The 11465-nt window shown below is 45.0% G+C and overlaps 1 long non-coding RNA gene across 2 annotated transcripts in view; it reads right to left on the reverse strand.

The window, feature by feature from the left end:
• The window catches only part of LOC125944752 (uncharacterized), a 91545-nt gene extending 88303 nt beyond the window's left edge, over nucleotides 1-3242 (reverse strand). For both annotated transcript variants that reach the window (XR_007466447.1, XR_007466446.1), the window contains exons 1-2: nucleotides 3037-3242; nucleotides 1614-1689 (exon numbers count right to left, since the gene is read on the reverse strand). This is a non-coding gene — a long non-coding RNA (uncharacterized LOC125944752). The remainder of the gene's footprint in view (nucleotides 1-1613; nucleotides 1690-3036) is intronic.
• Between the last annotated feature and the right edge of the window lie 8223 nt (nucleotides 3243-11465).

An 11465-nucleotide genomic window follows, 5' to 3' on the forward strand; every position in this document is an offset into this window, starting at 1 on the left:
ATTAGTGAACAAAAAATGAACGTACAGTGCCACTTATGAGGCCGCGATGAGCTGTGTAAGGGCCGACACGGAATGATTCCGAAAGAGGACTATTTCTCTAACATTGACTCAAGCAACAATAACCATTCCAGTACTCGCATGCACATATAGAGGTATGATGAAAAAAGGTTTTACGGTGGAAACTTAAACGGGACACAGCGAGATACCTACATAATACTCGTAACCAACTAGCCCACCTTAGTTCCTTGAACACAGATAGAGGTAATGCGCATCCGTAATATAAAAAATATAACTTCTAACTACGTAGCCCTTCAAATGAACCTCAAATTACGACCAAGAAATGCCGTTGACAGCACGCAGTTTTCAAACATTTTCAGCATTTTATTTTCTAATTACGCTACAGCTGCGCTGTTACTGACGATATCGGTTGCAGGGACGATCACAGGGCAGTATTTACGAGGCTGCTATAGATATCGCCTCAGCACCCGATTTTCCATGTAATGCTTCTATACGCTTGATAAATTATCGAATAAAGATAGCTTTTTCATCTGTATGACTGACCCGTAGGCAGAGCAGTCAGTGACAGTGCGTCCAAGCAGTGGCAAATGTCGTAGAGCTAAACCTGGCAGAAAGAAAAAAAGGCCGCCGAAACGAGAACCAGAATTCGTTTATGAATAAAAGCGTATCCTTGCCTTTCTCGGCAAGTCATTGTCGCGCCCAGACTGAACTGAAACCTAGAAATCAGCTGCATGAATGGTATGACATTGCTGGTCGACAAAGCGGACGGAAAGCTTCGCACGACTGACAGTTAAAACCACGTAGAAAAACACGTGCGCCGAGCATGCCGCCGATGCCGCCGCGTCGTCCGTCGAACCGGAAGCTACTAGCAGACGACGCGCCCCACAATTCCCTGCGATTGCTCGTTTTACAGGTCACCTATTTGGACCCAAGATATTAAACTTGGTTTTACAAGTCAGGGGAGCGCTTGAAGCCTCCTTCACCTCCGCCGTGGGTGGGCCCGGTATTGCACAATCTTCGGGATCGAAGCCAAATGTCTCAGAATTAATGACCATGTCATTGTATACAAAAGCCTTGCACCGGCATTCTTGTGGGAAACGGATCAAGTGACCTGGTCTGCTAAGAAAACGGGGCCGTGCGATTTCGTGCTGTCGAGTTGCCCTCGCGCAGCACAATTCTAACGGCCATTATACCTTCTGTACCACCTGGACACCAAAGTGAAATCAGCTAGACACATTTGCGAGGAGAAGAAAGACGATGCACAAAATAGAGAAGAATAAATTTCTCGTGCTTCCAACAAAAAAAGAGAGAAGCCTAAAAGGGCAAGAGACACCGTGCTGAGAGCTGCAATTTATGCCTTTGTATGACGAAAGAACAAAACAGGAGACTTCTGTTTCTCGGCAACAGAGAAAGGAGGAATGAAGAAAGCCCAAGTTGGCCGGAAAGCACAGGGGCAAAGAGGGTATTGTTTGCGACCTCAGAGCAAAACGTCTAACAGGGTCATCTAACGAGATCTCGTACAATAGTCTAAACTTCATGTTACATAACATTTTTAACCTAGCTCGGCTTTTATCGATAGCACATGGTGAACTCACTTGAGTTTCTTGCGGTGGCGCCCACAAATGCCAGGAAACACACAAGCAGGTACTTCCCTCGCATGACTGCAAGAACCTGAACGTTTACACAGGGAAAGCGCTCATGAATATTCAGATAAATTTTTTATCAGTTTCGCTTAAATTGAAAAAAAATGAAGTTGACAGTCACTCTAGCATAAGCTCAGGATGAAGGGGGTCAGCCAACTTCGCCATAAGACCAAACGTCATTGGTTCGGCTCCCACCAAAGGTCGAGGGTTGGAGTGCCTTAATTAGCTGTATCTTAAAAACTGCACCCTAATTACCTTCGACATAATTAACACCAAAGGTAGTGGGCTCGAGTGCTTTCATTAACTCTATCTTAACTAACTGTGCCTTTTTAACCTCACCTTAATTAACACCAAATGTCCTGGGTCGGACTCCCACCAAAGGGCGTGGGTTCGAGTGCCTTAATTAGCTTATCTTAATTAACTGCACCCTAATTACCTTCGACATAATTAACACCAAAGGTAGTGGGCTCGAGTGCTTTCATTAACTCTATCTTAATTAACTGTGCCTTTTTAACATCACATTAATTAACACCAAAAGTCCTGGGTTGGACTCCCACCAAAGGGCGTGGATTCGAGTGCCTTAATTAGCTGCATCTTAATTAACTGCACCGTAGTTATCTTCAACATAATTAACACCAAAGGTAGTGGGCTCGAGTGCTTTCATTAACTCTATCTTAATTAACTGTGCCTAAATTAACTATACTTTATTTACACCAAAAGACGTGGTCTTGACTCCCACCTATGGTGGTGGGTGGCAGCATCAATTTTGTTGCCATAATATTGGTGCCATAAATTTGGAGCCATGAATGTTGGTGCCATAACGCGGACACCGGATTTTTCGACCCATGAGCCATCTCAGGCTTTCGCCTTAAAATAATGCGCCACAAGTGGTAGAAACAGCTGGTCTGTAATTCTAAGCCTGTTATCCTTGTCCGACCCGCAAGGATAAAGCGGCAAAATATAAACGCTCTTCAACTAAACGACCATTTGTTCTGGTGATACAGCACATCAAAGTGACGAGTTTTCCAAATCACTATGTAGATGACCGCATTAAGCTAAATGGCTGAACAAGAAACCAGAGACATCATCTGCTCACAAATAAAGGCACGAGATTTTGTTACACTGTCTGCTACATTTCTGCAAGAGAGAATATAAAGGCAGTATAGCACAAATACTGCCTGATAACGGAAAGGGCACGTCGCTCTACAAGGTGAGTAATGGAAGAGGAACGACAATTTTAATGCTTATGGTGGTAGGGGTACAACTTTCTTTAAAATGTGCAAGCAGTTACATCGGTATTCTCAGCGCGTTTGGTGATGAAACAGAAAGCAGCAACAGGTGTCAGCACTTTTTAGGAAAAAACAATGACACTTACCTGTGTTTTAAAGAAATTGGGCCGGAAATATTTTGAGACACTGAAAGCTTTGTTAGGAAATTACGAAAACGTGATTTGGTTTGCCAGGACTTTGAAAATTTCGTTTAAAATGGGGGGTGTTTCTAGATTTTCACTAGGGTAGGTAATGAATATTGAGGGAAACAGCACGACTAACGGCTGCACAGGAGCAGCAGACGTGGGTCACAATGCCTCTAGAAAAGCACAGCTGGCCGAAATACATTCACCATCAGCTCAAATGAAGGGTCGATCGGCAGAAGTTGTGCGAAAAGAACAATAGACAGGGATACCGTTAGCACAGAGCTGTGAGAACGTTCACCATCAGATGATATTCGCCAGAAATGCGCAATAGAATACGTGGGCTGCATATTCAAATAATTCAGTGTAGGTTTTTTTACACAACAAGAGAGAAAGTGTAAAAGGGCAAATGAAAGACAGGGAAGTTAATCATGGCTGAGCCCGGTTGGCTACCCTGCCCTGGTGGAAAGGGATGAAAAAGCTTAAGAGAAGAAGAGAAAGTTGACTGCTAATGCCTCAAACGTAGTAGCAGTTTTCTGCTGTATATAATTCATTAGACCAATCAGTTCGTTGAACAAAGAGCTGAATATTTTTTTAGAAGGCTATATATACATGGAACGTCTGGCGCAACTGAAGAAAGTGCACCGTAGCTAAATACTTAAGGGCAAAGCAAGCTTGTGAACTTATTTCTCATAATTGAATCCTAATATTGTATCGACGAAATTTCTGATGCGTTCTTCCTGCCAATAAGTGCTAAGCAAAAGGCAAGCGCTCATTTTATCCAACAGTATTTGGAGCCACGAGCGGTGGAAACAGAAATTGTAATTAATCGGTGATATCCAACCAAAGATCTACCTGGCAAAAGGCGTACCGCATCAGACACAGGACACAAGAGGAAGAACACAGACACAGGAACATAGGTTAGCGCCAAACAGGTGTTCTCCTTCCTCTTGTGTCCTGTGTCTGATGCGCTACGCCTTTTGCCTCCATCATGTTATACCAACAAGCCCAGCGTGCAATGTACCTGGCGGCAAACTATGAGCTGCAGGGCGTTGGAAGTCGGTGCGTTAAATTTATGACGCCTAAAGTGTTTTTAGCATAGCTGAATGCTGAGGGAGTTTATTATTGAAACATGTTAACGACACTAAATAAGACCAGCTCGTAAATCCTTTCATTAGTCTTCTGCAGCAGTGACAACTTGTTTTAACGTTAATTGTTGTTATACAGCTACAATAACAACAGATTTTGCATTTTGTAAAGGTCGCTGTTTGTGGTGTAGGGATATGTTTTGACATTCACTTTCTGACTTAGTTCTGCTGAGGCTGCCCTGCTTCTACAACGTATAGGCACTCACGCAACACGTAATTTTAAGCACTGCGGAGTTAGAAATGAATATCTAAGTGTGAAGTATTATAATCAGTTCAAAAATATAGCTTTGACGTATAAGTTGTGCTTCGATAAAAATATTTCTTCTTCTATACTGATTTTAATGCTGCCTCAAAAAGAATAACCATATGCTGCATATGTTTACCGATACAGATGCCATGATATACTGGCGACAAAAGGTAACCGTTCTTGCTATCTGTCCAACGCGAAAGAATGGGCCATTGGTCATTGTGAACCAAGTCTAAGGCCGAACGTGCAGCTTGTGAGTTGGCATGAAACGAGTCGCGTTTGCGAAGTGTTGCTGTAGGAAAAGAAAACGTATCGGCATACCGAGAATATATAGCGGCGCCTATTACAAACGGCCGCTTCAACGGCTAAGCGAAGCTTGCTCCGACTCCACGCACTATCTTGCAATATACTCTTCCCATTAACTTGAAACAAGGTTCCATATATTGACATGTGTATTTGTTTATCTTTCACCGGTGACCACTTTTCACCGGATAACAAATGTTAAATGTTATCGCTCGACGCATGACGCGCCTGCATGTATCAGAAATTTCTTGAACGTTTGGGATGGTTCTATCCGTTGTCTGTTGTGACTGAAGCTTGTGTAATGTGATTGTATGAGCGATGCGAATTGTGTATAGTCGGATACAACTTTAGAAGACAATGGTATTTGCCCCTCAAAAGCGGATGCACACGAGCCGGCACCAATAGGCGCGCACTTCAGGTGACGTCATGAGCCGGACGGCCGGTGTCCCCGCCGACGGAGAACATGCCTAACATGGCCGCCCTCGCTTCGAACTGGGCCGAGTCGCGTCAGCTCTGTGCGTCTCCCTTCGTCAGAGTGAATTCGAATTGTTTGTGGTGGTCTGTCATGCCGGAAATATTATTGTGAGCTTACGATGCACAATTTGTGCCGCGTGCGTTTGTTCTGAGCCGTGAGCCAGCGAAGAAAGGTTGCAGCGAACATCGGTGACGCTGCGCTGCGCTTCGTGTGGAAATAGGATCCCGCGGCGGCATACCGCTGCAAAGAAACGTCGTACGTGTTTGTTCCGTGGTGTTTTCTTTTGCTCCAAAGTGAAGTTACGACGACGAGTGTTCGCCAAAGTCTGGTGCCTACTGTGAGGGGCGGGTGTGTTTGTGTACTGTGCCACTGAGTTTTTCGTCGGACGTGGTGAAGTGATGGAGCAAAACCATTATCAGGATAAATGAGAAAAGCATGCGCGGATGAAACCAACCTGCGAGTTTCTCAACAGAAAAGATTTGTGAAAGCAACCTCCAACGCAAAGATTCGTTGCTGCCAGCTCAGCGTGCAAACGACCGATCGTTGCCAGCAGTGTGATAAGATAGCCAAGCGTCTAGCAGCGTCGTTCGAGTGTTGTGTAGCACCGTCGATTGATTGCTTTCCACCAATGCTAACAATCCGTGACTAACACGCACTGCTTGAGCGAATGTCATTAGATTGTTAACGGTCAGGCGTTTGGAAGCAGTGTTTGTTTCCTTAATGTCAGCCTAAATGCTAATATAAAATTGTGACTGATACACTGGTGCCGTTGCAAGGGAGCTTGGCATGAATTCGCGTCGCTGTGTAGCTTAGAACTCTTCGCTCACTGCACGTGCCAGCTGTAGAAAGCCTGTTGTGACACAATCGCGCCTAAGCTGTGCTGTCAGCGCTCGACTTGCTTTCCCACAACACAGCTTTGCGCTCTGTCGTGATATGTCGCTACTAAAAAATTCCTATGACAGTGAAGGCAACAGATCCAATATGTACATTAAAAAAAGTAAGACAAAGTAGGCACAGATGCTTGTGAACTGACTCCTAATACTTCTACTCACGTCTGCGTTAAATGTGTGTGCGTATTTTCTTGTGCGTTTATGTATATTTGTTATTTTGCCCTTTTTTGTATTTTAGATCTTAGTTTTTGTGCTCGCGTTTGTGTTCATGTGTGTGAATATGTGAGTTCTTCCGTGCGTGTATGTATTTATCCTATTTCTATCCTTTTATCTTTGCTTTTGTTCTTGTAAGCATGCTGCAGTCACGACTTTCTTTACAATTCCATTAACTCGTCTCATTCAAAGCACCAAGTCCAGTGAATAGCAGGGCTGGCCTCTTCGATGTCATTAAAGCCATTCTCTCTTGTCTACCTTGCCTCCTCAGTCTGTCACCTTGCTTTGTTTTCTCCTACTATTCTGACCTTGCTTCTTGTGCTGTTGCCGCAACGTGATTAACCGACTTGCACCAAAGAAAGTTCTATCAGCTGTGACAACAGAAACATTGACAGATACAAAATGTTAAAAGCATCACGTGGCTTGCACAGTTACTTCGTCTCTTTCCCCTGTTAATGTGTTTATGCATCAGTGCATACGGTAGCTTACCAGAAGTGCACATGAAAAGGTGCCATATTGTGAAACAGCACCTTGCTATGTTGTTGCATTCAGTCTTTATAAACAGATGGTTTTGCTGCCCGTCACATGTAGTGGTACACATATATAACATTGTGCAGTGGGGTATCATTTCCTGTCATGACGCTTTCATCATTACAAATGCAGTTTTCTAGTGAATGGAGTCGAGCGAAGCAGTGCTGTGAGAGCTTTTGCTACTTTCACCATTTATTCCCCAATATCACTGTCTGGATCTGTCCGTCACTGTGCCTACGGCTTGTAATGAACAAAGTGACTCACTAAAACACGTTCAACTTTTTTTCCGGATTCGTAAATATGACAAAAAAATGCTAGCAAAGTTCATCACGTTAATAATTGTGCTTGCATTCGCATTACTTGCTCGAGTCAGATTAATAAATTGAAAATTGGCTATGACAACACTTTAATTTTCAGTGCAGACTGCTAACAGAGCCATAAAGCGTGCTCCGACTTCTGCTATTTCACTATGGGGCGCGTTAAACTCGACGGTGGCTGCCTGGATGAGCATTTTGGGCCTCACTAAGCTAATGATGTCTTATATTTGTTCTCTTATTCGCATTACTTGTGTGAGCTAGATAACAAAATAAACAATGCAACCACATGAATGTGCTTTGGCATTGCAAGCTGCTGACAGTGGCTGTCAGTTTCATGTTGTCTGCTGCTATTTCACCACCACTCACTATGACATGACTGATTTCCTGTGCAGACTGCTAACGGAATCATAAAGCGTGCTCTGACTCCTGCTATTTCACTATGGGGCGCGTCAAACTCGACGGTGGCTGCCTGAATGAGCATTTTGGGCCTCACTTAGCTAATGATGTCTTATATTTGTTCTCTTATTCGCATTACTTGTGTGAGCCAGATAACAAAATAAACATTGCAACCACATGAATGTGCTTTGGCATTCAAGCTGCTGACAGTGGCTGTCAGTTTCGTGTTGTCTGCTGCTATTTCACCACCACTCGCTATGACATGACTGGGATTTGCAGTGCAGATTGCTAACAGAACCATAAAGCGTGCTCTGACTACTGCTATTTCACTATGGGGCGCGTCAAACTCGACGGTGGCTGCCCGAATGAGCATTTTGAGCCCGCCAACGATAATCAGGGTTAACAATAGTGTTTCAATTCAGATATGCCAGCATTTAAATGTGTTTCTATGCCACTTCTTAAATCGAGCACAATGTGTGCAGGACGTTACTTATCAGAATTGAGCTTCTACTATAAGAAATATGCCATAAATGGAACTGCTTATTTATTTGAGAGGTCACGGAATGGATGGTTGGCTGTTGCGAACCCACCGGCAAAATTTTGATAGCCCTAATAAGGGCTGTTCTTTTGTTAATAAGGAGCCTTTATGCTTCGTCGAGTGGCTCAATGCCAGACAGCTCGCAGTCGGAGTCGCTTTCTTCAGTGTCATCTTCACCCAGCTGGATGATCATGGGTTGAATGTGCTCACTCCCAGACGTGTAAAGTCTGAACTTTGCCTCCAAGTCCATCACATGCTGAATGCTCTTCCTCCTGTCTTCCGCCGTTACCTGCTTGATTTTCTCCCTCAAGATGACGTCAACCGTGGACAGCTTGAAGTCTCTGTTGTCTGCAGCGATGCCATTTTTGACCTTGGTCCACACAAGCTCAATGGGATTAAATTCGCAGTGGTGCGGCGGGAGCCTGAGTACAATGCAACCGGCCCTTATAGCTGTGTTGTCTATGATGTAGCTCAGAAAGCGTGACTTTACAGATGCCACCAGCTCAAGCAGCTGCTTCTTTATCATTCTGTCACCGTAGGTGATGTTCTTGCTTGTGAGCCACTCCTGTATCTTTTCCTTCTTCCAGGCCGTCGTCGGCAATTTCTCTTCTCGCCGGCTATGGTAAGGTGCATTGTCTAAAACAATGACGCTACCAGCTGGCAACTTCTGCGGAACGTCATTGAACCAGTCCTCAAAGCGATTGCCATCCATTTCTTCATGGTAGTGGCCTGTCTTTTGGCCTCTGAATACATCCAAGCAGCCGTCGACGAAACCATCCTCGCTGCCGATGCGCGTCACGATCAGGCACTGACCTTTCCCAGAAGGTTGCTTTAGACCCGTCGTCAGGCCATTTGCTCGAGCGAACAGGCGTCCGCGCTTCTGCACCACGGTGTCTGCCCACACGATCGACCGAGTGTGTCCCACCGTCACCCATGTCTCGTCAAGGTAGAAGATCTTTCGGCCTTCCGCCCGGTAGCACTCCACGTCACGGAGGTAGCGATTCCGCCATTTCGTGATGTCATCCCGGTCGATAAGCAGCGAGTTGCAGCTTCTCTTTTCGTGCTTGAAGCCGATCTCGGCAAGCAGACAACGCACAGTACACCGCCTTAGTGATGGGGAAACTCCGTAGTTATCTTCTCGACCGTCGGTATCTCGTTGCGGCGAAAGAAATCGTGCACACATGACCTCAGCGCGCACAACGTGAAGCTGTCAAACTTCGCGCTGCGTCTTCTCTTCTCCGCATTGCGTGGGCGCTTTCGCGAGGGCGTCGTCAGTTTGCCACCCGAAAAATGCGAAGCTTTAACTTCCTCCCTCACCCTGAACACAGTCCTTTCGCTGACACCGAGCATATCGGCGACAAACTTGCTCGTGTCCTCCACCCTGCGTTCAGGCTGCCTGTTACGCCAAAACGTGTAGCAGTGGAAGATCATGTTGTGTGAATCGCTGTTCAGGATGTGGCCGCTCTTGTTCTTGCCGAGGCTCCTTGGTGGTGTGGTCATCGAGGCGACACAAGGCTCGTTCGGCAACAAAGGATCGCGTTCCGATGTTACCTCGCTGGGCTCCATGGCTGAAAACTGGCACGTAATGCCGCGCGCGATCGTGCGCGAACTCACGAGATCGCAGGTTCGCAACCGCGAAAAAAATAAGAAAAAAATATTAATTAAAAATAAGCCCAACACATTAAAAAAATAAGGCTGTGCAAACAAATAAAAAGTATATATGAATCTTATGCTATTAAGCCAGCGACTACTACGCCCGGTGCCGTCAATCTTGCTCCGTAGCAGACGACGCACAGCGTTGTAGAACGCACGGAGTTATTTTTCTCTCGCGATCCGGCATGTGCGGTAGCATTTACATGATGATAGTTTTGCCAAACCACTCGTCAAGATACACAAATCTTATTTATACCGACAAATATGCGTTTTAGAAGCAGTCACAATTTTTTTGAGCGGGACTATTTCTTGAGTCGCGGAGGAATTGGCTGCTGCGCTTCGGTCAACTGGGCGGGGCCTCCTCCTGTCTTCTAAAGTTGTACCCGACTATAGCACTTTCTGGAAGACACGCGGGCACTAGCGATTACTCTGGAATCTTCGATGACTCATGTCTAAAAGCCGAAGCCCTTTGACCCGAAAATCAGGTTTCGACGATCGCTAACTGTGTTCGCTGCTATCGTTGTGCTTCGAGTGTCACTTGTTTTGTGGGCACAAGTTTGCCCAATAAATCGTTGCGTCATTCACAGTGGCGCTACTGTGTCGTTGACCATCACTACCACGTGACAATATATATATATAGAGAGAGGCTGCCCAAAACGTGCTTACGCTAGTTGGAAACCTTATTACGGTTTATCAATAATCAGGGGCTCCGGAAGTATATCCGATGTGTGGGGGAGACGTCTGGGGGATCATATGTCACTTCGTGTAGTTCACCTTTCTCTCTCCCTCTCTCTCTCTCTCTCTCTCTCTATATATATATATATATATATATATATATATATATATATATCAACGACCACCGACGAAGTGCCATGGAGAGAAATGAAGGCTGGAGTCTGATTTAAATATATGCTTTTCTAGGAACAGGCTTACACCGACCTTTGTTACCTTTTTGCTTTTCATGGGCTTGGATAGGGCCACAGAAAAAAGCCGGCAGATCTCACGCCCTGTGGGGATTGATGTTATGTGAAGCGGTGTGGTTAGAGCCTACCAAGTTAATGAAACGACCATGAGAGCACCAAGACGTAGGCGGCTCTTTCATGACCTACATGACACGCATGTCATGACATTCATGTCATGAGTCCTCAGGAGTCGCTTTAGATACACCTAAGAGACCTTAAGGTGAAAGCCTTAGTCAAAGCTCTAGACTATGACTTCGACCATCAACCGTTAGCCTATTCCTTCACTTAGTACTACATCCGAACCCATTCCATTGGTTTTCAAGTGTTATAATCTTTTTTCGCTGAGTCATTCTCATTTTTGGTGAGTCACGGTCATGATACCACAATCTTTTAGTGTTTCATTCACTTAGCGCCCACGTCCCAACCCATTCCGGTGGTTTTTGAGTGTTAATCTTTTTTTCCGATGAGTCATTGTCATTTTTGCTGAGTCAAGGTCATGACTATGATTTCTACCAGCAACCGTTAGTGTTTCCTTCACTTAGTACCCACTTTCGAACCCATTTCAGTGGTTATTGAGTGTTAATCTTTTTTGCTGGGTCATTGTCATGACCTACATGACGTGCATGACATGACCTATAACTTATGTTCGTCATATACTCTTGTCATATATAGTATGCCAATTTTCGTACATACCAAGTTAACGAAATGACCATGAGAGCA

Source organism: Dermacentor silvarum, chromosome 4, assembly GCF_013339745.2.
Source record: "Dermacentor silvarum isolate Dsil-2018 chromosome 4, BIME_Dsil_1.4, whole genome shotgun sequence".
Taxonomy (NCBI): domain Eukaryota; kingdom Metazoa; phylum Arthropoda; class Arachnida; order Ixodida; family Ixodidae; genus Dermacentor; species Dermacentor silvarum.